At 39.0% G+C, this 26,987-nt stretch overlaps 1 long non-coding RNA gene across 2 annotated transcripts in view; it reads right to left on the reverse strand.

Moving 5' to 3' along the window:
- Positions 1 to 1,227: 1,227 nt before the first annotated feature.
- Positions 1,228 to 26,987, reverse strand: part of LOC148052029 (uncharacterized) — a 72,517-nt gene continuing 46,757 nt past the window's right edge. For both annotated transcript variants that reach the window (XR_015699210.1, XR_015699209.1), the window contains 2 exons: positions 9,412 to 9,525; positions 1,228 to 1,496 (listed from right to left, as the gene is read on the reverse strand). This is a non-coding gene — a long non-coding RNA (uncharacterized LOC148052029). The remainder of the gene's footprint in view (positions 1,497 to 9,411; positions 9,526 to 26,987) is intronic.

Below are 26,987 nucleotides of genomic sequence, written 5' to 3' on the forward strand. Positions count from 1 at the left end.
TCATATCATATATTATTTATACATCCCTGTGTTAAACTACAGGTTTGATTATATGCTCTGAGCAGCGATTTGGTTGTAGCCCTGACTGTGACTCTCCACCTCAAAACACAGGAGGTGATTTTGCAAGAAGTTAGCCTAGGAGAGAAAACTGTTAATGCAAGGATTAAGCACTCATTTAGATGGAAGCAAATATTTGGTTAGACAAAGAAGAAGAACAAAACACTGTCTAACCTAATTTCTAGCTGTATGGAGGCTGATAAAGGTAGTCATCAGGAAGGGTGGACTTGAAGTCTATAAAGCAGAGGGCTCTTGTCTCAGCTGTTTTAAGTAAGCTGCAGAACCGGAAGTCTAGGATATGCAGGCAGTAAAGAGGGAAGATGATGACCTAGAACACAGCCTAAATGCTCGTCCTTTTCTCCCCTTGATATGTAAGTGAATTTAAGAGAATGAGAAGAACCTTGCCTCTACTTCTCTGGCTGTCAACAGGAGTAGGTGGCCCAGTCTGCAAAGGGAAAAGAGCTGCTAGAAAAGGTGAGGTGAGCCAGCGTTCCTCTCACCACTGAAACAAATAAGGGGGCAGGATAGGGTGAGTGGTGCCATATGGCCCTTAGCCAGTTTCAGGCCTGTTCCTGGGGCACTTCATTCCTTATGACAACAAGAAAAGGAGTTCAAGTTAATTCATACATTAATCCCTGGAGTTGTCTCATCCTCTGAAAAGAAAGGCAGGAGAGGATAACCATTTTGGACCTTGTCTGTGGCTAAGCTGTGAGTCTGTAGTATCACTCATTGATGTAGACATAGAGGCTGGTTGAAGTGCACCAATATTGTCATCTTATGTCATCATCATCACAGATTCTGACATCTCAATTACTGTTCTAAAATAATGAAAGGACTTGTCAGGTCGGGTAGGTTAGATGAATTACCCAGCTTAGTTACTCCTATCTAAAATAATCTGTATCACTTTACTGAGCGTCAGCATGTTGCTTACTTGAAAAATTGCACTTTAACACTAGTTTCCCTCAGACATAAACAGTCATTAAAGAATTCTTTGGGGTTTAGGTCTCTCAATTTAGTACATAGCAAAGAAAATGCCAAACCATTTCTAAAGGAAATATTTTAATGTTGGATAAACATTTAGGAATATAGTAGAGGAAAAATAAAACTACTATGGAGAAAATAAACCTGTTTGCAAATGAAGGATTTTAATATGGGTGAACATATTGATTTCTAAATTTACCTTTATTAATAAAAATGGATGACTGCAGTTGCAAAAAATGCAATACAGATCCTGAGTGGGGGGAACCCAATAGCAGTAATGCTATTATAGTTCATTGTCACATTATATTATGTTAGTAACTATTTAATCCTGTCACAATGATGCTAAGCTTTGTATGGACAGGTAAGAAGACAATGTCCTCACAGGTCTTCCAGGTAGATCTTTAGTACTGCAAGGAGAATCCATGTGCTCAGATGATTTCATTTGACAAGATGAAGAACTAGAAGAAAAAGAAAAAAAAAAAAGTTGAAGAATTGCAAAAAAACAAATGGAGAAGTTATGAATGACTGTTGATTCCCAAATCATGTTAGCTGGATAGTTCATTTAAATTTACCTTTTTTTTTTTTTTTTAGTTGTTATGTTAGTGGGATGTAATAGAGCAGGAGCAACACGTTAGACTGGTGCTCTACATACCCAGCAAATCCTCAGTGTGGCATACTGATATGATATAACCCTATAGACACCACTTCACCTTCAGCTGGAGCATGATTTGCCTGGAGGTTGGTGGTGATAAGAGATGTATGAAGATAAACATCAATTAGAGCCAAATGGGAATTTTTCCTTGTAATAGAGAAAGCAAAGAAAATTAACTTGTATTTTTTTTCTAAACCCCTATTTTAGAAAAAAAAAAAACCCTATAGGAAGATATAAAGTAATTACATGTGGATTACTGTTGAACTCTTAATTAAAAATGCACTAAAACATTAAATTATTTTTTTAAAATAAAAACATTTCTAAAAGGAAAAATCAGTGTTTCGAAAAGACTTTTCCCTAAATCAGAATTTCACCATAATTTATACTTTTCTAATAATGATGCTGATAATAATGTCAGCTGTAATAATGAGCTGGCATTTATTGATAAAGAAACATTTCCGTAGAAGTTTGCTCTTTTGCTGTGGTCTGCTGGTAAAAAATTAAAGACTTCCTTGCCCCCCCGCCCCCCAAGGCTGTTGACATGACAGAGTTCAGACTCTGCACAAGCAATGTGTGAGGGCAGGAGGATGGATTTAATCCCAATTTCCTTTCTAATAGGATTGGAAGATGGATGTGTGGAAACCAGCAGTCCTTCCCCTGCTGAGCCATGTGTTTTTTGTGCTAGAGCAGAGGATTGGCTCAGTGGCCCCATCTTCTCTTTTCTCCCAGACAGGGACCTAACAGATTAAAAAAAAAATTATTATTGTTTTTAATCTCTTGCAATCAGCGTCTCAATTGCTTGAACTTCTACACTGTCTCTGGCAAGCTGGCCTGCTTTCTGTGCTCACATATTTGCTTCCATGTGATGCCCTCTCAGAAAAATGCCTAGAATGATTGCCCATTGCATCCTCTTCATTGCTAATTGGAAAAAAAAATTGGTCTCGTTTAATTCAGATCTTGGTGGCTGCACTGAAAGATAAACAATGCTTGGCAATGATGTGGTTTACCTCAGTTACCAGCTGATACAAATTCAACAGCTGCTAATTGTGGCTTTTCTGGTCTCTGCTTGGGATTTGTGCTGTTGCTTGGTGAGGCTCAAATACGCGCAGGTTTTAGTCTGGGGTATATAATCCAAAATACATAATAGAACAACTTTGCTTTGGGGAGAGAGGGAGAGGAATTCATAATACAATCTAACAAAGTAGCACTTTTCCATTTCCAATTAGTGTTGTTCTACAATAAAGCTGCCTTTGTCTGCAGTGATAGTTAGGAGAAACTCAAATAAATTAGAACATATGAATCCAGAATATCAATAAGGTTCTGAGCTATGTGGGATGCCTAGAAAATGAAAAACAGAGTAGATTAGTATTGGTCAAAAGTGTGGATGAAAGAAGAGCAATAAATTCCAAGAGCAAATGTAACCAGATACAATGATACGTATAATGAATCAAGGTCAATTGTTGACTAAAACAGTTTAGTATGGGTAAATGAAGAATAATTGAGACTTTTTGAGTCTTTATTGCACGAGTTTTTAAACCATTTAAATAATTGAAGTAAAAGGGGCAAGAAGTCAACATGACAAGTTGGCATTTCATGTTATTGAGATACGAAATAGAAAAACAAAAGATAGGTTTTCACCTATAGAATAACGAGAATTTTTTAGTTCATAGAGATTACTGCTTTGGGGGCTTTCATGAAATACAAAAATGTAAAATGTCAAAAGATAATTAATTTGACAAAGCAGAAGAAAAACTCATGTGTCAAGGACGCCTTAAATGTGAGGGAGATGAACAGTAATGTTTGAAAGCAGTAAAGCTGCTTGAAACAGAATACTAATATATATACTTAAGAAACCAATATCAGTAACTAACCCACCCTTGTTATCATTTTCAAAGCTGGATTCGAAAAGGTATTTGCTTGTTCTTCATGGCACACATGTCCTGAATAAAATTAAATCCCTTTCACTTGTTTAAAAAAAACTAGTTAGCTCAGGAGAGTGGATGAATAGAGATGGCAAAATTCTATTAAAATAAGATCAAAGTGTTAGTATGCATTCATTTTTCCAAAACTATTGACTTAATGAAATCTGCATTTTCAATGGAGCTAATTATAGTTGCAAAGTATCCAGTGTTGATCCAGCTTGGGTTATGATAATGGACTGCATTGGGAGCAATAAGACCATTTTTCAGTGCTTTTGAAAATCCTGTCTTTCTGCCAGTTCTTTACCAGTGATATCCAGGTGTCATTTCTGTTCACATAAGCTGTGGAAATAGAGAACCACCTCTCTGCCTGGTTCGTGGCTAGCATTTCCGAAATACTCTCTTTTCTGGATTTTTTTTTTTGCCAATGTGCCTCGAAATTTACTCTGCCTAGTTTCATCTCCTAATTTTCACTGCAGTTTTCCTTTATTTTTTCCCCCTCTGTTAAACTGGAAAGAACTCATTTGCAGTAAATATATATAAAAAAAACCCCTATAAATCTAAAAAAACCTAGTCTTTTTGCAATGAGAGGCCAACAATCAGTTACATTTTCTCCTTGAAGTTTTTAACGCAAAACGGAGTTGAGCTTCAGGTTTTGAAGTCCTTTGCATGACTCTGGTCCCAAAGTCTACATCAAAAGGCTATCTAATTCCCTGTTGGCTTTCATCCTATTTTTTTATGTAGCAAATATAGTATATTTATTTTACACATAGTTTCGTAACATTTTACACTACTGTTCATGATGGTTTGATGAATACTGAGGAGAACAAAGCAGGAGTCATCAAGTCTACTTTTTGCAAACCTTAAATTAAATAGGCTTGGTAACATGAAAAAACAAAACCAAATCTATTCTTCAATGGGCTAGACAGCTTGGTAGTTAATTGCATTTTTTTTTAATGTGTACAAGGAACATGGCTGTGGTATATTAATTTGCAAATATAACAAAGTACTTTCCCACTCCAAGGAATTTTAATGTGGAGTGTCAAGAAACAAGGGGGTGGTAGTGATTGCTAAGCCAGGTGAGTGATTACAGAGATACCTATTCTTTCTCTCTCTGCTGGTTTACTCTGCCTAGTCTGAACCTCCCTGTTTGCACTTAGCGAGCTTCTCTCCTTTAAATGTGTATTGAGGCAAGCAAGTTTTACTCATCTGACAAAAGCCAAGACTAGAAAAAAATCTCAGTGACCCTGTTTGTGTGTTTGTATCAGAGCATATTGACACGAATGTATTTATGGTTTGGAGTTGTACCTTCTCATAACTGCATTTTTGCCATATGATGTGCACCTGTGGATAGCTGACAGCACGTTTCAGTGCAGTGTGGCAGTTTTTGGGTTCAAACTCACGTTGTTAATTCCCCCCACCTATGAACAGCAGAAATATGTATACAAAAAAGCTTTTCAGAGGGAAGGGTAAAGGCTAATAGATTTTAATGATGCTGTATTTTTCCAAATAAAAATAGATGAAACATTATCCTTCATATCTGCTGGTGTATTTTTATACAATAGGTTCTAGCTCCTTAAAGGTGATCTCGGAATGTTTCACGTGAGCTAGTATTTATGATCCTTTATACCGGTGACACAGGGAAAAAGGGACTTGCCCAAGGACACCCAACAAATCATGCCAAAAGCATGGACAGCCATGCAACCACAAAGTGGCTGTTTAAAGCACTGTTGATAAAGAGGTTTCCCCTATACACTTGGGCTTCACGATGGTCTCTATGAAAAGAAGTAATAAATATATGAAGGGATTGAAACAGCATAGTTGCGGCAAGCCTGGGAAAGCTCTGCTCATCCTGGGCTCTGTCTGCTGAGTCTGAGCTGGGTCATAACAAGAATGATTCTCGTCTGAGCTTGAAGGCCATAAAACAAGGGAAATCTCTTCAGTGCCTTGCTGCTCCCACTATGATAGCAGTATTATGCTGTGAAATGTTAAAATATCCAACAATCCTGCTTTTTTCTCTCTGGCTGGGCACAATGATGATTTTATGCTAGATTGCAGGGAAAAACATACAGATTGGTGTTTCAAAATGATCATAACCCTTTGTTGCACTGGCTTACAATTTTCCAAAGTGCTTTACCAATACTCCTTACTCGGTCTCAACACAGGGATGAGACAAAGATTATTAGTATGCACATCTCACGGGTAGGTACATGCAGACTAAGAGGAATGGTTATGGTAACTGGTTCTTGTTATATATCTGTTATATGAACATATATGTTCACTTTGTATATTCATGACTGTTCCAGTTTTTGGTCTGATTGCTGTAGTAGTCTGCCTATACCAGCCTACCTCACATTTGTATATGGTAAAGGATGTCTTTGTATAAATCCAATTCATCTGTAAATGAAGCTAAGTCACAGGCCTGTGCCCTAACGTGGCAGAGGACTGACTACACACTTTACTGGGGCAGCTCTACTATGGAGGTGAAAATCTTTGGTAGGGAAGCAAAGTATGTATCTGGGGAGGAAAGGTAGCTCCCTGCTTGCTGGAGAAAGCTTTGGCCCGATCTTGCCTGTCAGCATCTATAGGAGGAGTTTGGAAGACCTGTCAGCAAAATTAATTTGGGCAACCATATGTATCCTGTCCCATAATAGCACGATGCCTCAAAACAAGGAATGCATGCTGTTTGGCTGAACAGCATTTCAGCTGGTGTGGGATGCAGCTCTCAATTGGAGTTAAGTTGATAGAAATGCTGCTTTCAGACATTTTCTGGGGAAAACCTGATTTCTCAAGCATTAATTCAATACAAAAAACTTTGTCAATTAGCCCCATAATCTTATTTTTAGCTCTGAATATGAAGAGCACACACATGTGTGTCTGACTGCCTAACAGCTGCAGTCCACTAGGGAAAATCAGAAGGCAAAAAACAGAGCAGGGATTTTGTTTGTCTGAGCAGATGAGAATAATTTATATGTACAAGCTATTTATAGAAGGGCTGCAGCAAGCTAATTAATTGTTTATAGGGAGAACTTTAAAGAGCATAACCTGAGATCTGACATTCTGTGTAATAATTATAATTAGAGATGAGCTGGAATCAAAAATCAGGATGTGAACACAGATACATTTTGGGAAAGTTTTGAATCTGATCCAGATCTCAACTGTGCAGCTTTTTGCAGCCATTAGGGTAGGCTAGAATGAAATCCTGGCTGGGAATTTGGCCTTCTGTGTTTTGGTAAAGTGCAAATCTGGATCCACATTATGTGATGAGGGCCAGCTCCTAATTAGCATCTGGCATACTAAGGGAACAGAATTAAATTGGGTTTCTATGCATTAATTGGTACATATTTATTTGGTGGGCGTTTTTGGCTTTGGGTTTTTTTTTGGTTGTTTTTGGTTTTTTTAGGTAACTCAGAAAAGCTGAGTTATGCATTAGGATCTTGGAAAGCTAGCATTGACATTTATAAGGTGATGGTCAAACTTCTAAATTATTTTAGAAATACCCTAATTCTGTGAAGTCCTCTTGAGCCTTACAATAAAGGAGTGGTCTATTGGTGTTTTCTAGGTCTTGAGGAGTAATAGAAAAGAATTTGAATGCTCAGCTTGGAAAGGCAGCTGAGGCATAGACGTTGATTTATGTCTAGCACTTGCTAGCACTTCTCACTCCAGTGCAATAGTACCTGAATCTTTTGAAACTTGGTTCTGATTCTAAACTACTATGTGCTATATAAATAAATACACAATAGTGAACCAGATGAAAGACCAATTAAGGAGCCAGAGAATTAAATCTCAGTCAAACATTTATCTGAGCCAGTGTATTTCAGTTTATATGAGATATCTCTAGGCAGAAAGAAAGCGCATCCAAGGAAAAGACTACATCCTGCCTACATATTTTAATTATTTAGAAAATACGCAACTGAATCTCAGATTTTGTTTGTTTTTCTTCCATATACCAGAGGTAATTGCTGAAGATTTTATGATACTTTTCATAAGGTACTGGAGAACTTGAAAGACCTCTTTATCTCTGTGCAGCAGCTAATTGATTTCTTAAGGTAGACCCAGAAGAGCTTGCAGGGTGGGGGTAGTAGCACAGGTGAGCACACTTGCTTCTTCAGCCAGCACAGCCAATGGGTTGTCAGATAACAGCAGAGGACTTGCACATAGTTGGAACACATCTGGGTCAGGTTAGACCCTGTATGAGCAGTTCTGACCATGGCTGTCCAATGTTCAGCATTGCCTAAGTAAGGCCCTCACGCACTGCAGTACTCTTAAATCAGTAGCTACGGGCACGGTTCACTGTTGATACTGTTTTGCTCTTGTTTTCATCCTTTTCATCCCAGACAATTTTTTCTGGCTGCTGTGGCTAAGCTTATGCTGCCTTTTACTTTCTCTCTTAATTTATTCTCCTATTTTGTTATGGACCTGAACATTTTTGCATGACAAATGTGGGACTGTTTTCAGCTTGCTGTCAATGCATTTCCAGACAAACAAACCTACTTTCACTGGACCAGTTCCTGAGCTGCATAATCTTCTCCTCCAGGAGCTGCAGCTTTAGGCAGGCAGGATGTTCATTCATAAGTGAACCGCTCCTTCCACATTCAGCGCACACTAGAAACTGCTAGTTTGAGCTAAAAGATTATATTGTTTTCTCTCATGCTTGTCACAGACAATATTTTGTGCCTCGGAGCAGCTTCGGCAACACCTAAATATGTCGCTATGAAAACGTTCTTCCACTACAGTGGCTTAAAATGGTGGCGGTTGTTTTATGCAATGCAAGCTAAACTGCAGATCTGAACTACCTCTCTGTGGAGCATTGCTGCTAATCCAGTGCTGTTCAAGGAACTATTCATCATTCTTGTCTTCTTCAGTGAACTTACAAGTCTGTCTAATAAGGACCACACACATAATCTTTTATTTATGTAATGGTCTATTTATCAATGTGAGGAGAGAATTTGACCTTATTATACAAACTTCAGTATTCCCAAGTTTCCTCTTGCAGCTCAGCCCTTCCTAACCCCCTTTTGCATTTTCATTGCACTTTTCATTACGTAGCTAATTAAGCCATGCTCATATATAAACACCATTACACAGTTTACCAGCTAGTGAAAAGTTCTCTGGGATAGAGGTATGTGCATACACTGATATATAGTCTATGCAGCATGGGATTTTGTTTCTGAAGTAGGTTGTAGTTGGTTCAAATCAAAATGACATTTTACTAATGGCATTGCTATGAAAGCAGACTAATAGAGTCTAACTGTGAGATTTCTTCTCCCTCTGGAAACAAAATGAGAATAAATGAAAACACACAGTATATTTGTGGTTTCTTGTTGCATATTGTGCCCAAATAAACATTTCGGAAAATACAAAACAGCCAATATTGAACTAGCATATAGAAGTTGCAGCTAAGCTTGGATTTAGCTATGAAAGTCAAACCATGAACAACATCTCATCCGTGCACATAAATCAATCCTGACTTGAGATGATATTATAAGATTTTGTTCTCCATGTGCATGTGTATCCTTTGCAGAACCTTTAAAGACAGTTAGAAAATCTGTACACAAGGTGACTTGACATGCATGCCTGCATCTTTCAGTTAAACCTGGGCTGTTGTTTGCATCTGCTCTGTCCTGCATCACATCACAACAGCCTCTCCTTGTCTTACATGTGAATTTTTAATTCAGAGATTTAAATTAATCTAACTTGACTCTACAGGCAAGAGTCCAAACCCTGTGAACAGAAACACAGAAGTTGGTTTATGAACCCACTGTGAATTGAAGCATGCGAGGTTTGTCTGGCTTTAGTTACCTGTTTCCAGGGATACTTGAATCTCCTTAAGTAAACTTCCATGTTTCTAATTTTCACTCTTCTTATCAGGAGAATTGTGTGCATTAGGTTTCTTCTGCTGGCTTCAAATACTGCCTGGGGGATGAATGACAGTGGAGTTCAGTTTCTCTTAAAGAATATGCCTTTGTGAAGTATATTTTACGTGTTTAATTGACACCAAGTCATTTATCTAATTCATAAGGGGATGAAGGAGGAGGCGCACATAGCTGAATGCTTCATTCCAAGACCAAAATATGGAGAGTAGTCTGTTGGATTTGATGTAATGCACTGTAAACATAGGTCACTAGACTTATCCATTAAAGGAAGAAAAAACAATATATGTATTCCAAGTATAGAACAAGTACCTTAGGATATTGTGTTAAAGCATCGAGTGATTGCTCACATGCATAAAGTACATGTAACAGACTGCAGGACTGGGACACATACTATCATGTTTTCCCACACTTGTATATTAGAATAATCCTTTTTCATCATAGCATGCTGATGAGCATTAATAAAATACACCCACTAATTTAATGGTATTCTACAACTTTGCCTTAAATATACTTTTTGTTCTGGCATGTAAAAAAATAAATAAAATGCACAGAACAATTTCTCATCACCACTGGGACTATATGCTAAGATGATTTGTCAGAACTCCTACAGCTTCAATGGCTTCCCACCTATTTCTTCCATATTTTTCCTCTTTCTTTTATTTTTAGCTTTCAATTTATTGTTTTTAAATTCAATAAGATAACATAGCTACCTCAGGGGAGGAATTTTACACCATTCCACAGTGAAAATGGCATTCTTTAAAAAGTTATGGTATTACTTTACAGCTTTTAAGAAACATACACACAAAACTAATGTAATGAAAGTTTTTAACTAGACTGAACAGTTTCTAAATAGCCATGGGGCAAAGTCCTGGCTCAAGCCTCTGTTAGCTAGCTCATTCCCAATTAATCTGTATTTCGTTAAGAAATAAAGGATTGGACTATAATACTTTTTCTTTAGACAGAGGTATCAGGAAGCTGTGAGAGATCTTAAAACCTGATTCTGAGTTTTACTTTCCTACATCTGTAGAAGATTGCTTCAGTCTCTGTTGTTAATGTTAAAGCTTTTGGCACAAGAACCAATTTTGGTAAATGTTACTTTTTCATATAGGTAGACTTTTTTTGTTCAAAATGTATAAAGAGCCAATGAAGAAAAGAATTTCATATGTAGAATTTACTTCTGGCTGTTGTTCAGAAATATGGACAATTTAGGATTTCAGGAAAAAGGGCAGGATTATGCATGTGATTCTTCCTTCCAAAATTGGGTGAGGTAATATTTGGGGCATTAGATTTCACCACCATTTTTTTCAGAGTGTAACAGAGACTGGAGAACCAAGACAGATTGTCTTCACCGTGGAAGAACACAGTAAAATATTCATCAGTAGGGAAGGTAAAAAAGGACCAAAATCTGAGGTTCCTTTGAGATATTTATAGGAAGAAGAAAGAAAAAAAAGTTAATTGTCATTATTCTGGATATTTTAAAATTTCAGGGTAAATGCCTTGGGCGAAATACCAATATTTCAACAGAAAAACCCCAAGAGTTAAGGTAATTATTGCAGCAGAACTTCCTGCATCCTCTTTTTTTTTTTTGGTACTAATAATGTTCTGAAATTTTGTTTGGCCTGAAGTTTCTTACGGTTGATCTGTATCAAAAGAAACCAAGCATTTTTAGGTTTGCTATAATTTGATTATTTGTACAAAATTCCTTCAACCACTTATGAATTATGTGAATATGAAAAACAAATATAAGCTCTTCGTTGTAATCCTAATTGAGTTGTAATACTCTCCCACTGGGTCCTTCTCTGTCCCTTTAGGAAGTTAAATCCCTTAAAAAAATGTAACCCCTAATCCACTTATTTTCTTTTGAAAATCAAATTAGGCAGCCAAGTGTACTCTCAGATACCTAAGTACCTTTGTAATCCAAACCCAGGTCATGTTCTGAAGTGAAACTGCAGTTGCACGTTCTGCTTAGCCCATATTTGAGCTGTTACCCGCATTGGGGCTCTCTCTGTGTGATCATCTCTGCCTCCTTTCTTCCTCCCTCCCTCCTGCTGAAGACTACCTGTTGCCTTGCCTGTGCTGGTCATAGCTACTTGGGAAAAAAAGTTGTTTCCTCTGATGTATGAGCCAACCCAGATCACTGCTGTTTTCTTGTGATGTTGCAATGGTGTTAGGGCTTTGTTGGCAGCACTGGTCTAAGAGACACAGGAAAACTAAGGTTTGTAGGCGGAGATAGTATCTTTTATTAGACCAAAGTGCTATAGCTGGAGCCTGTAACGTGTTTGCAAACTTGCCTGCTTCTGTATATCAAACTAATGAAAGTTATTTCCTCTCCCTGTTAACCTGGCCTTATTTTCTTTAGAGCCAAATCAGCAGGGACGGTGGCACTTAGAGCTGATGTTTAAGCTCAGTTCCTTTCATTTGAGGAGGTCCCTTTTTCCCTACAGAGCAGCCAACCCACTGAGCTGCAGTAGATGGGCACTAACTTACTGCCTCCCTTTAGCTGTTCTGTTTTAGATGGAGGAATTGAAGATTCAAGATTGAGAAGGAAGGAGGAGAATCGTGGTTTGGGGATAGCGGTGACCCTGGCTCCCAGCCTGCTTCAAGGGCTGCTCATGTATATCACAGGAAGAACAGTCACTGCATAAATTGCAAGAGGGTCCTTGGAGTGAATGCAATGATGAGTGCTCTTGGATCTTTTTCTTAAGCTTTTACAGTTTTATTCCATCTCTAATTATGTGTGGAACTAAATCCTGAAGAAATCTGGAAGGCTGCAGTGAAAAAGAGCTATGCTACAGTGGGCAAAGGGGGGCTTTCACTCTCACTGGCTTCCTTTCTGTCACACATCTCAATTAGACACACACTCCCCAAACTTCAGTTCCACTGGAGACAGGAAAGCACGCTTCCAGTCATGCATGATGGTCTTTTGTTATGAAAATATCTGTTAGCCTTTCTCCAGCCATGACTGCATGGATGGGTAGCTCTGTGGGTTTCAGAGTTGTCAATACAAAGGTTGGTGATGTGAAAACAAATGAACAAAACATTTCTCTTTGAGTTCTTGGATCTGTGCAAAACGTGTATGGCAAAATTGCTAACTGCTCTGCAGTTGAAGGTAACGTCAGTATATGAATCTGCCTGGGCTCTCAGCAAGAACATTCCTTGTCTGACAGAAAGGCTGGAGTTGTATTTCCTTGTAAGAGTTCAAATTCCCCAGTGAAAGAGGAAAAGGGACGTCTGCATTTGGGCAGAGGAGGTCTGGTACCGGTTCTGGCACACATCCAGATAGAGGGGCTTGCTGTTGCTGTGTCACTGTGACATGTAAGTCTTTTTCCAACTTACTGGTATCTGTATTGATAACCTGACTGCAAATCTTTCTAACATTACCAAGGCTGAATGAGCCCGTTCATGACAAATGGCAGATGTGACATTTAGCATTCAGTACTGCAACGTCTTCCTTCTATCACAGATATCTACCCTATAATCTCTTTACATAGCAACTGAGCGCCTCGTGATATTTGAGGTATTTGTCCTTACATTGATCTTCTGAGGCATGCAATGCTCTTTTACAGTTTGGCTGGGATTTGTCTATGGTGGTCTGAAATATTGGTGTCCAGCCTGAGCAAGTTGTTCAGCAGAACTGTTTATTGTAAGAGATGCTCTTCCAGAAAAAAAGATCCCTCCTGTCCTAAGGGAGATGGGGTAATCACCTTTTGGAAGCATCTGTCTCTCAATATTGACTATAAAAGGAGTTTCTGCAATAAGATTTAGACAAATGCCTAACACCTACTGTTGCAGGCCCTCTTGAAAATTGCAGCAGGCCTGAAAGTATTTTTAGAAATGTAGTCCTGTGTTACTTTCCCAATGCAATAAATAAAGCATTGGGGAGAACAAGGAATTGTGGTGTCCTGTGTAGTAAGCACTGTAATGTTGACCAGCCTCCAATTCACTTTGGCTTTCAACCCACTTGAAGAACAACATATCGGTAATTATTACAATATTGTGACACTGCTTTAGTGAACCTTATTTGTTTTCTTTACCTCTTTTCTACTCTTCATAGTGGGAAAGAAAAATCATAAAATACAGAGGTATGCCCACACGGTAATGAGGCCATTTGTGTCCCATCAAAGTGCTGTTTTCATCTTTGTGTTGAAAAGATATTTGATCTATTACTACTGGCTGTGGCCTTACAGGCCTCTTTTTTCTGACCACATATTTAACATAAATTACCATCATCAGAGGGGATATGATGGCCTGTCTATAGCTGCATTAAAAGGTGTTTCATGTTTAAAGAAAAAAATGTGTATTTTGGCAGATTTAAACAAAAAAGGACTGTTTAAAAAATTTCAATACTAAAGTTATCTTATTGGTCCTGAGTCATTCTGGTGTTTACATGTGCACTCCCAGCTCCAAGAGCACAGTGGTTCCAGTCTTGCCTGTGGTAGTCAGTACTTGCTTAAAAGAGCTATGATTAAGCTGAATCAGCTCCTGCCGTTAGAATTTCAATGGTCAAAACTCAGACTTGTGCCCAATGCAGAAACTTCATTCAGGGTTTTACCTACACAAGAATACAGGGTTTAGGCAGTACGCTGTGTACTCTGGAAAATTTTATGCTAATTGTGGAAGCCCACCCCAGCTAAGCCCATGGGCACTTCTTTTGGTGATGCTGGCATGGCTTCTGCTTACCCACCAGCCCTTGGGGTGTCTTGCTTCCACTTAGCCCACAGAGCTCCAGACAGGATCCCTGCTCCAAAAGGAATCAGGCCATAACCATTGGGGTAATGTTTCTGTAAGGTTTTGTGGCCCCCTTGCACCTGGACTGTTTTCTCTAAGTCTCTGCAGTGTTTCCCTCGGCACCCCGTGTGGGGCGGCTGTGCTGGCTTGAATAGGGCTCCCTCCCAGAAAACTCTGTGCCAGAGGTAAGTTACCAAGGAAGCCCAGATCATATACTCATAAAAGCTTTCATTACTTTCTCCTAATTATGATTGTAATTTTTTTTTTTTTTAATCTGGAGAGATTATTACAATTGTATTGAGATTCTCTATCTCCTTTGTGCATATTTATCCTTTGATGATCTATGTATAGTATTAGCTACCTCTCCTCTAATTACATCTGCCTGATTCTTCAGCAAATCTTTTAAGGCAACATTAATCAAGTGAATTTGGAACAGAGAGCACCTGAGGTGTCTCATGCAAACCCTCAGATTGAATTTAAATTGTGCTCTCAGAAATGAAAGGCAATTTCCCAAAGATTTTTTTAAATTTAACTTCAAAGCCTCCCAAGTATATTTTATTTTGATAGATCTCAAAAAGAAGAACCTTTTTTATTGCCAGTATATTCTGCTCTTAGATATGTTCAGTTTACACTGCTAAGGCAGAAAAGAATCACTGCTCTATCATACAACATTTAAGGAGTTTTCAGTAGCCACCTGGGAATGATAAATAAGCTACAAGCTTGTTGCAAGAGAGTATATTTTATATATCCATAAAGAAAAGATCTTTCCTGGCTAAAGTGTTGTGTGTTTCAATACATACTGCTGCTCCTTTTTTTTTTTTTTTTTTGGCCAAGTTAGGCAGTTTTCTTGCAAAAGGAAAGTTATTTTACACTGGAAAAGAGGCAGTCTAGAGATTCACTTTTTACCATTTGACAGCTGTTCCTCAGTAGGTTTGCAACAAAAGCCTCACATGAGAAAACATTACAAATTCCAAACTCAGGAAAAAATTGCAGTCAGGCATTTCTGAATGGTCACAAAATTGAACAGAAGCTGCCCTTTAAGTGTAAGTCAATCTGGATCTTCCCTTCAGCAAACTTTGTCTGATTCATCTTGGCTTACATCAGACTTGTGGAAATCGGATAGAAGTATAGAGTGAAATGTACTTTGCATCAGACAGTAAACAGCAATTTGAGGGTGTCTGTTGCAAGAGATTTGAAGCTGCAGCTGAATTAAGAACATACTAAATCATAACTTAAAATCACATACTGCAGGTCCTTTCTCTGTCGAGAGCACTCCATGCTCCAAAGAGGGAAACGTCTGTTCTAGTTTCCATTCACCTATGCTAATTCAGTTTTGTACCATAAGCTGTGGATACCACAGTTAGCTTTACTTTTCCTTGTGACAAAAGGAGATAGATTTTGTTCTTTAATGTGCATGCACAGAAGCACAAATTAAGATTCTGTTCAGACTGATGTTGGTTTTGTTCCTCTTTTAAAGCCTGGCATACCCCACTATAGCACATCTTCCAGAACGGCTTGTGGAGGGTTCACCAGGATGGGATAATGCAGTTGAGTAGTTTCCATGAAAGGAGGTAATGAGACACAAAGCCCATGAGGGGAGAACATTCATGTCATTTTATATCGTCGGACAGGTAGAAAGGATCTTAACGTAGATGTAATTTGGCCTGAATGTATTGACAGCACAGAACCATCAACTCTTTTCACCTAACTAGTTCCTCCTTTGACAAGTTACCATGTAAGTTAAAGGTTTTGCAATTACAAACCCCTTATTGCGTATTACTGAAGCAGAGGTGTTCAGTGAAATGAAAGCCGCAGGTTTTTTTTTCTTAGGCCTCCAAACCTGTTTGTCCTGGCCATAATGAAGCTGTATGTAAAATACAGACATGGAAAATAATAGAAAACTGAGTTTTTGTTAGAAAATTTAGTACCAAAAGTAAAAAGCAGAAGGGAAAAAAATCCCCTTACTCAATGGATGGATGTGTTAATGAATAAAGGATTTTGGAACTAGAGGTGTTAGTCATAGGCCATGACAAATATTGGTATGCTTGAGCATCAGTCTACAAATATTAAACCTGGCATATATCTTATAGTTTTATTCTGACTTCTTAGAAATGATGAGTTCATGACTCTTCTATGTTAGGTTCAAATAATCTGTATTAGTGAAGCACTAGTTCTTCCACACTTTTATCATGTGTGCCAATGGATCTACAGACAAGACTGGCAGAATGAACCCATATAAATCTGCCTGACGCAGCTTTTTTTCGTCCTCTTTCTCTATTTTCTTTGGCCTATTTTCGTCACTCAAGAGTGCATTAGAGCTCTACAAATAAATAAAAAGAAACACTTCTGTAATGACTTCCTGGGCTTTGGTGTTTACTTTTTATGATATGCTTTTCTACTGCTAGAAGAGTGCTCATCCCATGCTTTCAGCATCCTTGATAGTTTTTTGAAACTGTAGCAGTAAAATTGCAGTAGCATCTAGGGGTCTGTGTGGGCTGAAGTTTATTGTGCTGCACAGTTGCTGGCTGTGTCTGCTGCCAGCTACTTGTATCTCACCAAGTGAGATGGAAAAAGAGGGCGTCCAGGAGCTGAGACAGGACCTAGGCTCAGGGAGTGTGCACCCAAAGATTAGGAGAATTGTGCCTATGGTATTAGAAATGTATTGACGTTTTCAGAAATAATTCATAGTGCCATTTGCGCTATTTAATGGTCCATGAAGCCAATAGATATGTTAGAGAAGGTACAGCTTCTGTGTGCTTCAGTAGCTTTAGATTAGAGTATGTTCTCTTTGAAATGACAGGAATTATTTGGTCTGCGTCGTGGTTTAACCCCAGTTGGCAGCTAAGCACCACACAGCTGCTCGCTCACCCTCCTCCCCCACCCCCCCCACGGTGGGATGGGGGAGAGAATCGGAAGGGCAAAAGTAAGAAAACTCGTGGATTGAGATAAGAACAGTTTAATAACTGAAATAAGATAAAATAATAATAATAACAAATTGCAATGAAAAGGAAAACAATAAAAGAGAGGAACAAAACCCAGGAAAAATAAGTGATGCAACTGCTCACCACCTGCCGACTGAGGCCCAGCCTGTCCCCGAGCAGCGATTGACTGCCCCCTGGCCAACTCCCCCAGTTTATATACTGAGCATGATGTCTTATGGTATGGAATAGCCCTTTGGGTACTCTGGGTCAGCTGTCCTGGCCGTGCCCCCTCCCAGCTTCTTGTGCAACTGGCAGAGCAGGGGAAGCTGAAAAGTCCTCGACCAATATGAACACTACTTAGCAGCAACTAAAACATCAGTGTGTTATCAACATTATTCTCATACTAAATCCAAACCATAGCACTATACCCGCTACTAGGAAGAAAATTAACTCTATCCCAGCCAAAACCAGGACAGTTTGGGAAAAATAAAGAGTTCTTCACATTTTAATAGCACCATTATAGTAAATTTTTTTTGTTTGTTATGCCTTTACTGGTTTGCCTCAAGATGCATGTGGATTGTGCTGAAAACGTGGCATGGGCGAACTATGCTAAATGATGAAAGCTTCTTAAATCTAAACCACAGCTTCTTGTTAGACATCACGTGGAGGAGTCAATAACGTTCTAAGTATTCTCTGTGCACCTTTTCATAGAACGACTATGCATGTAATGCAGGTTAGATTTCACTCGCTTTCATCTTTGCACTCTGGCAAAAAACCACTTGAATTCCTGTGTGAATTTAGACTTGTGAGTGGTCATATTTGATTCAATAGTAACATTCAGTCATTTGAATAAGAATATAGGACACAGAATATAGGACTGGCAGTGAGTTCCAGTCCTGCAAACAAAATGTACTCGTACATCTGCATTCTTGAAGTCAGTAGTTTTGTTTATAAAGATGCTTCCCTAAGATCTTTTGTAGAATCTTGAACTGAGAAGAAAAGACTTTTGGTATAAGAAAAACTGAAATGTTTCTGTGCATTGAATACTACCAGCTGACACCACTAGGTATTAGTGTATAACTGAAAATAATCAAACAGTAATAGATGCGTACATGTGTTTGTATGTAGTAAAAAAATAACTTTCAAACTATATAAACTATTTGGCACTTAGGATGGGGGAGCTTATTTAACAGCCTTGAATTGTCTCAAATCTGAGCCAGGTGCTGAGCCCTGGGGCATATATGCTGAAGTGTAGCCTGCTCTCTGTTCAGTGCTGCACTTTGTCAGCTTGAAATGTGTTTACTCCAAATTCACATGTTTATGCAGAGATGTTTCATGAATTCTGCATGCCAGGTCACACTATTTATGCACATTCCCATTGTAAAATGCAATTGTGCTACTCAGTGGATGGAAATCACTTTTTTTTTAATACTGAGTCCAAGATTGTTTATTTCCATATTTTTCTTTTTTCCATTTCTTTTGTAAAAGCCAGGAAAATAAGCCAATTTAAGCTATGCCCATATTGTGTCTCTGGCACCAGAGAAATAAATCAGTAGCATTTTACTGAGACAATATGTAAATACAGCTCAACCTTCCTCACACTGATCACTTGATTGCCAATTTGGCCTCTGTGCAAGTACAGTGTGGCAGAAATGATACTTCTTTAAAACTCATGTGCCACCACCATTCAGCTCTCCATATATTGAGCATTTTTCTGTTTTTAATTAGCGACTTTGATATTAAGCCAACTGGCAAATATTTATTTGATGAAGATTCTCCATTCATTAGCAAAATGAGAAAAAATGAATCTATAATAGCATATAACTGCCCCATTAAGCAGCATTAGCTACCCATTTGAGAGCTAATAATGTAAAATACAATTTTCCGACCACCAGATGTTGATGAATAAACTGGTGCTAAATTGGTGGCAGTAAAGCAATAAACAGGTCAGAGGTCAATTAGTTCCACCAGAAAGAAGCAACCCACTGGGAAAACAGCAGCAATGCCATGATGGATGCTTAGGGGGTGACTGACTGGTGATTTATTCAGAATTATGTGCACGCAGCCGAGAGAGACTGAGATTCAGGCCAAATTGATGTTTACCTTTATGGGTTACTGTTGTTTCTTATTGCAGCAAAGCCATGAGATCTCAGCCAAGTCTGGGGGCTGTGGCAGTGCTGTCCCTCCCCAGGCAGCCGCCAATGCTGGATGGTAATTTTGGCCCCACTGGAAGCGATGGCTGAACAAAATCAGCCTCACTGGGACTGAGAGTCTCCTAGAGTGCCTCATCCTGTACAGATATTTGGATATGATTCAGCCTTGACATGCTCAAGTGAAAGCCACTGTGCCTCTCCTTGGGTGCCAATCCAAGAAAAAAAGATTTATTCTTACATGTAATTCCATCCTTTGAGAGAAAAACACCTCAGTACATGCCGAGCTCTTATTTCAGGTGACTCGAACAAAGGAAGATGAGAGCTACGAGATGAGACAGCTGAGCTGGAAGATCCAGCAAGGGTGCGTAGGATGAGAGCTGAAAAGTAGCCCCACATTACAAAACTCGCTGATTGTTCCACTAACTTTGTGCAAGTAATGCATGGTCGTGCAGGGAGGATCACAGCTTCAGCATTGTTACTTTCATTTTCCGTAATTAAGATACTCGGCAGGAGTAAGTCAATTTTTCTGTTCCAATACATCTTTTTAAAATAGTGCTACAGAAATTAATCAACTTTTTTTAATCATCCATTTTATTCTGACCTATCGCCTTTCCTTACAGCACTAGCATGTAAATCTTATGCATGCTGCGTTAAACTATGTTAATATATTCCACAAATCACTCCCAAGGTTTGCTGCATTATGTTGAGCAGAAATGTGATGTGACAGAGAAAAGAGAGGAGAGAACATGTGCACCTTTTCAGAGACACACTCCAACTCTAATTAAGTACAAGTCTTGGAAAATACCCAGTCTCTACAAAAAGTACTCTAGTCCTTACAGTGGCCTTTATTTTCATTTCCACTTGTCCCCTACAAAGTCCTGTCATCTTAGGACAGTGTTGGAGAGCAGACTTAAGGGATGAGAAGAAGTAAATATCCATCATAGAGTGCAAACTGTAATCAGTCATGAGCTGGTAGCATTCAGTATGTGTTACCTGGCAGACGAGAGATGTCAGTGATCCACTGTGCTTTTTGTGCTGCTGATCATCTTTGTCATATTCAGAGTTTTCTTTCTCTGGAATAATAGATCACTGTTTTTCTGTCTGAATAGCTATTTCCTCCTCCTTGTATACAATACAAAGGCTATCACTTAAGTATAAAAGCTTCTCATCAAATCTCTGCAGGATGTTCTTTGCCCAAATCTGCACTTTAAAGACACTTTTTGCAGTGCAATATCTGAATTACATCAGATACATGGCAGCTTTTTTCTGAAAATAGCAGCTCTGAGCAAGATTTAGAGTTAGAGTAACAAAAAACTGTTGGAAGTGGCTGAGTCAAAAAACTTATAGAGTTTTCTAAGTAAAACTGTGTGGGTTTTTTTAAAATTCAAACCTCTAAAGTCTATGTAATATATTTTTCTCCCCTCCAAAATAAAGCTGTACTTTCAGAAAATTCCACTGGGTGCAATTAGTAGAGATGGTAGAAATACATAGCGAAAGCTGAAGCTGCTTAAAATCCAAAGTGGTTTAATTCTGAATTAATGCCATGATCCTGCACCCACTGATACCTGTGCTTAGCTTTAAACACATGGAAATCAATTCAACCCAACTAAAAAAAACACCAAAACTGTTTATGTAGCAATATAAATGTTAGATTTGTAAGACAGAGGTGGTGCGAATAGGCTTTCCTCCAGCTGTGCCCCAAGATGCAGGTTGGGATCATCCCAGGGACCATGAGCTGGTGTTTCCAGGCCTGGGTCGCAGAGGCTGCCAGCCCAGCGTTGCCCTGACGTGCCTCGTCTGCCTTGGCGGTTGAGCTGAAGCCACTTGTCCCCAGCACATGAGAGGCCGTGCAGCTCACATGACGGGGGAGGGAATGTGATGTGCTGTGACACGTCTTGACGATACATGGATGGATGTGTGAGGATGACACGAGACATGCTGGTTTAAGTGGCATGAGGAGGAGGAGGTGAGCTGCTACACTAAGCTATTGATTTAGCGCTGCATGTGCTGGAGGCACCGAGTTTCTCACAGGAGAAACCCCACGGCCGTGCTTACCCCTTGTGTTCCTCTGCACGCCTCGGGTAACGATCCGGTGAGGAATCAGCCAAGGGCTAAAGTACCTGCTGAGGGCTGTGTAACCATGGGGTCCAGGGGATGTTTAGGACTATGGGAAGCTGGGTTGGAAAGCGCTGTGCTGTACCTCTGGGGATGTCTGACGTCAGCTACAGTTTCTGATGGGAAGGTTGTAGGGCTGGCTGTGCAGCTGAGTACTCATTAACACGCATGGAACAAAACATACTCAAGTGATGCATGGGGTCTCAGTCTTTTTTTTCCCCCCCTTTCTGACTTTACTGAAGAAAATCACTTTCAAAGTCTTGGTTTGAACATCATCTTCCTTTTCTGTCCTATTATTTTCTCCCTCCTGTGATTTACAAAAAAACCCATGTAAATATTTTATGATAGGGCCAATTTTATTCTCTCTTCTCTTCCCTTAAAGAAAGCACTGATAAATGTTGCTTTGTTTTTGATTCATCCTTTGTAATAGCTTTCTCACAAGCCCAGAAAAATCCTATACAGAGACACAAACACACTTTCTTTCTTTCACAGAAGAGATATATTGACTTCTTAGTGTAGAGAACAGTCTTTAATAGCAGGGTCTTGTATCATTGTCCTGATATTAGCATCTGGATGTATCTTCTTCAGACAGATGGACTTCTTATTGTGAATCAAACCCAGGGTGAATGATCACAAAATGAATTTAAAACAAAGAATTAAGATATTGTTATTAATTGACAGTTCCATTTTCTTCCTTTCCCTTTTAAATGTCTGTATGTGCTTATACATATATATACACACATATATGTATACACACACAGAAACAGTGCTCACCCAAATTTTAGCCTATATGTCTCAGCAGATGCACATACAGAAAAAAATAAATGAATAGTTCGCTGATGCACAGTTACAAGTGGATGTTTGTTTCTGAGAGCCTAAGAACTTGTAAATGTCAGCCCAGATCCTGTGGCTTTGTCTCCTGCCAGCTTTCACACTCAGCTTAGCTGGGACACATAGCAAGTAAACCTTTTAGAAAATTCAGCCTTCAGTTAGGGTGCATATTTTAAATGAATTGTAAGAATCTGTCTTTGCTGTCCACTCTTTTGCATGGGGAGTGCATTTACAGAGAGCCAGCAGTTCTATGCTCTGTCTCTTTGCATGTGCCCTCAGAGCTTTGAGCTTCAAACTAGGACCCAGCTGCCCTGGCAGCTCACTTATACTGTCCTGTCAATTCATATATGTCAGAGAAGCAGTTTTAAAGAAATGGCTGGTGAGAGCTACCTCTTGGTCATGACATCTTTTGCAGTCTCCTTGAACTCTAATGCTGAAAATTCAGGCTGTTTACCTGCCCCTCACTCCATTACTGATGTGGTACCAGGAGAGGGAAGGCGGGGGGGGGAAGTAATAAAAAGTATGTGCTTGTTCTTCTCTGTCATTTTTTTTTAGTTGTTTCAAATTTCTGAAATGCAAGTTCAAAGAAAGGGTAATTACTTTCTGCAACGGGCATTCATCTAATGGGAGAGTTATTTGCAATGAAAATATTTTAAGACCTAGGTGAAATGTTGCTAATGATTTGCTTTGTCAGGTCATTAGGTAGCTTTCAGGCTTCACTGAAGGTAGCAGGAGTTTGTTCTCAGCATGACCACCGAGGAAGCGTTGTCTTAATTTCTGATCATATCACACTTGCTTTTTATAACATCAATTTATGATCATAATCTCATCTCTTTGTAGTGGGCAGTGATGGGGGAGAAGGGGCTGGATTGCTGGAATCAGAGCCAAGGCACAGGACATATCCCTGCAAGTGCAGTGCAAATGCACCTGGAGCAGGCACTCACTATCTTCCTGGAGCTTCTCATACTTTGGCCTTGTTACATTAATGGGTTGACTTCATAGTCCAGAAATCTTTCTTTTTGGTTTGTTCCTTTTTCTTTTCTTTTTTTTTTTTTTTCTGTTTTTTGTTTAAAATGATGTAAGTCAGCAGGCTATGGCTGGTGTGTGTCAGGGTGCTGTTTATACCAGGGTTGCTTCCCACAGGGTATAATTCTGTGTCAGACTGACATTCTTGGTGAGCACTGCTGAGGCCTCTGACAGACAACTGATTTCAAGGAACACGCTCTATTATAAGAATCTCGGATTTGGGCCATCTGCAAAGCACAAGGATCTCTGTGACTTTTTAAAAGTGTTGGTTGCAAGGAGAGAGAATACAGGCACTTGGAAGCGATGCTTTACCTGCCGTTATTTGCACCTCTGCAGTTCTGCACACAGCTCAAATGCATTTAAGGAGGAGCAGAGAGGAAAGCATTAAGACCTATCTGACTCACTGGCAATGTAAGAAATCTTCATTCCTTCTTTTTTTTTTTTTTTTTGATATGTTTCTTCCAAGCACAGTGAAATCAGATTTCCAAACTACCCAAACACAGCTTAAAATGTAATAATTGTTTGTCACTCAACACCAGCCACAGCTTTGGCCAGGGTCCCTGTGAGGGATCTGTGAGAGGATGCTCAATGTCACCTGGATGTTTGTGTTGTGACAGTAGACTTGCACAAACAGAAATTCAAAATATTTTATCAACACTGACCCAGTTTGATGATAAACTTGCTTTTTAGCCATGGGAACCTGAAAGATCTCTCACAGTTTTTTCCTGGGAGGGGAGGAAAATCTTTGTTTCTCCTTTTTCCCCCTCCCATTTTAGTTGTTAGTCAGGTATTTAAGTCTGCCTAAGATAAGGGACTAAAGGAATAATACAATTGGAAAAATATTACAGGTGAAAGATAATATTAATGTAGGTACAATATGGCACAATAATTTTATAATTATTTTCTATAGAAATATCTATCAGACTGTTTACAAACTACTGCACTTAGGTATTTCAGACACTGAGTACAAAACTGTTCTTAGAAATATTTTTTTGGGAAACTTCACTTTCACTTGTTTAATCTAGTTAGACACCTTTTCCTCTCATCGTATAGTCTGTTTCTTTATGGTTCGTTCAAGTGTCACTGTGAAGAAATGAATGCATTTTTACAAGAGAAAATTCACACAGAAAAAAGAGCATTTGGTGCAAGGTAAGGAAACACCAGCTTTCCTGGCCTGTTTTCTTTCACTTCCTCCTGTTTCCAAATGAACTCTCAGATCAGCGTGAGTATAATATAATTCAAATCCTAAACTCACTTATTTAATCTCTTGTCAAAGTCGTACCTTAATGTCTATCTACAACCCTGGTAGAATTAAAAATAAAGAGTGTTGTCAGGTCCGGAAATGTAGTTATTTCACTTGTCATTTCTTGTTAGTCCTTTCTTTCACGCATGATCACTGAGTGGATAAAATATTTAAAAGAATGTGCTGTGTTCTATCAAACGCAGTTGAGATGAGCAACAGGGGCTGTCAGCAGAAGAGGTCATCAGGCAATTTCACTCTGTGCTTTCTTTTGGGGCCTTTGTAAGCCAAGTGTTAGGAAAATAGGCCAGTAACATAGAAGGATCCGTGGTTGAATACATAGTATGTGTTTTCAGTAAGAGAATTTGGCTTGGATCCCAGGGATTATAATGACTTATTTCTCATGTGTAGTACTTCAGGTCTCTGGGAAATTGGTAGGGCATAAAAATTCTTTTGTGTGTGACCCAATATAAGTGATAATTTAAAAATGGATTCAGATCTTTTGTGATGCAGGTATATAGTGCACTTATATTAACTAGGGGATCTGTATCTACAAACTAGCAATACGGAAATGCATAGCAGTGGGAGCCAATAGTCTAAAAGGCTTCAGCTAGATACAGCCAGTTTAGGACGACTTAGGTCTGATTCATAGAGGTCCTTAGGACCTGTTATTTCAGTGGTCAATCAAAGATATTCAGAGCTGAGTGCCTCAAGATGAAAAATCATCAATAACCAGGTTCCTTGTGGTAATGTCATATTCTTTACCAACTGCTGTATGTGGGTAGAGCTTTGCACTAAGCCCTACACCTCATGCACCTGTTCTTGACCTTTCCTCAAGCAAAATTATGGCCCTTCTTAGTGAGCTGCAGGACTTTTGCATATCTGACTGAACCTGCACATCTCATCTGTGTAAAGAATTCATATACGCTACAGAGTCTGCTACTCATCACAGGCACAGAAGAGTGAAGTATGCCTAGTGTTGTCTGTTCTGCGTACAAAATAGGTGTGGATGCCATAACTTTTTACCTTAAGGACCATTGACAGTAATCCCACTGAGGTCAAGTCCAATGATCTTGGCTTGTGTCAGAATGGATACAAATCCACACTCCTAATAGCAGGTCAGGACGGTAGGTTGCACTTTATCTCAACCTGCCTCCCACTGCCTCATAAATGAATGCTTTCATGGTTGTCATCATTATTTTAATACTATGCTGGAACCTGAATGTTTTTGGTTTTTCAATAGTGTTCTGAGAGCTCCCAGTAGTACTGCAGTTGTTGACAGCATCATTTCCATTCACTCCTTTCTAAAGAGTTAGGGGGGTTGTTTTTTGTTTTCTTTTTTTTTCCTTAATCAACTGGAAACTCATCCCAGCTGAATCCTGTCATTTTTTAAAGACAAACATAAATCCCTTTTTCCTCTCTTCGCTTCCTCTCCGCCTTCTCTGAAGTTCATGTCTACCTTTATCAGACAAATCTCAATTTCTTTTTTTAATGTTGTGTGAGTGAAACTCACAACAGCACTGGGACACCCAAGTGAGTACAACATCCCAGTCTATTGGCTGATGTTCAAATATGTGATGACAGATGTCAATCTAAATGCAGAGGGAGAAAAGGAAATAAAGGACATGAAGTAATTAATCCAACATCACCCATCAATCACTGGCAGAAATAAAATCTGCACCTTTTTCTTAGGTGTCTTTGCCCCTGTTGCTTTCTTCAGAAAAAAAAAGCACCATAATGTGGAGGGGTTTGTGTCCCTATCTTTCCCTCTCAATACTTGAGTACAATTTCAGTTTCATTTTTCCTGATAGGTCTTCTCCACAAAGACAAATAATTACTGATAATATTTTACATTTCCAAGCAGCCTTCTGCAGATTTGAGAAGTTTAGTAAGTAGACCCAATTTAACCTTTGAGTTGTCCTGCTTCCAGCATACAGATGACAAAGATATTCTGCAATTATTACAGGTACTTTATTAACTTCCATTCTCATGACAGCAGGGCTCACCATCCAGCCTTTGAATGGAAGGGTCACCTGGATGACAGATAAATTATATTCTGTTTTATCTCTAAATATTAATGATGGGAAATATGAGGAGTGCTTCTAGTTCTGTTATACCTATCAGCATGTGTCCTGCCTGCCCTAAGAACATTCTCTGTTTGCCAGGATTTACTTGAATGTTGCAATTATACAATTAGCATATTTACCCTATGCACATAATTATACATAGTTACTGTAATCATGTCAATATGAGATAGGGAAAGAAAAACCCTGCATTTAATAAGTCCCAGTGAAATTCAGATGAGAAACTCAGCATTAAAAGAACATTAAGGGCTTGATACAATACCAAAATGATTCATATTCAAATGCCACAGAAGAATATGGGATTGCCAGAGAGCTGCTCATTTTAAGTATTCAGATATTTGTCTTCCAGTGTGAATTTCCTTGACTGTGTACAGTTCATGGCAAGATTTTCTGAGAGAATAAAC

This window comes from Nipponia nippon, unplaced genomic scaffold (genome assembly GCF_047370975.1).
Source record: "Nipponia nippon isolate SJK-2023a ecotype South Korea unplaced genomic scaffold, ASM4737097v1 scaffold_5, whole genome shotgun sequence".
In the NCBI taxonomy this organism is placed as follows: Eukaryota; Metazoa; Chordata; class Aves; order Pelecaniformes; family Threskiornithidae; genus Nipponia; species Nipponia nippon.